We start from the raw sequence: 529 nt of genomic DNA, 5'->3' as shown, positions 1-529 counted from the left end.
CTAGCGAGGAATAATCAAGTGTGTGGAATAATCATGTGTGGAATAAGCGTGTGAGCGATAATCATGTGAGTACTAATTACGTATTGAAACACCATGTGAATGATAAACACGTGTGGAATAAATGCTGCTTGTACTCACTCTCTGTCGACAGTAAGACATTCTACTCCAGGCGCCTGAGCTATCACATTGGCAGTTCTTCGGTCTTCACTACAATTCATGTTTTGTATTAGTTATTTTATTAATTTGCTAGGAATAATTTTTCATATTTCAGGTTAATGTTTTGATTTCCACTGTTAGTTTCTCTATAAGCATTACAAGAAGAACTTGCGTTGATTGGGCTATGAACGCAATTTGATCATCGTCATTTTGAATATTCTCTTCCCGCCTCGAATAACATGAGACAACAGTTAGAAGAACATTTTTGTGACGTTAGGCTGTTCCAGGAATCTCGTTTGCACTGACGTCTCAGACACTTCAATATTGAAAATATCAGGGAATATCTTTTAGTCAATAATAACTAAAAAATATA

The 529-nt window shown here is 35.7% G+C and overlaps 1 long non-coding RNA gene across 1 annotated transcript in view; it reads right to left on the bottom strand.

Moving 5' to 3' along the window:
• The window catches only part of LOC110466513, a 1,244-nt gene extending 954 nt beyond the window's left edge, over window positions 1-290 (bottom strand). The window contains exon 1 of the long non-coding RNA XR_002464740.1: window positions 139-290. This is a non-coding gene — a long non-coding RNA (uncharacterized LOC110466513). The remainder of the gene's footprint in view (window positions 1-138) is intronic.
• Between the last annotated feature and the right edge of the window lie 239 nt (window positions 291-529).

The sequence above is a fragment of the Mizuhopecten yessoensis genome, unplaced genomic scaffold, assembly GCF_002113885.1.
Source record: "Mizuhopecten yessoensis strain PY_sf001 unplaced genomic scaffold, ASM211388v2 scaffold1677, whole genome shotgun sequence".
Classification (NCBI taxonomy): domain Eukaryota; kingdom Metazoa; phylum Mollusca; class Bivalvia; order Pectinida; family Pectinidae; genus Mizuhopecten; species Mizuhopecten yessoensis.
The sequence above is the reverse complement of the archived record's forward strand: the minus strand, read 5'-3'. Positions and strand labels throughout refer to the sequence as shown.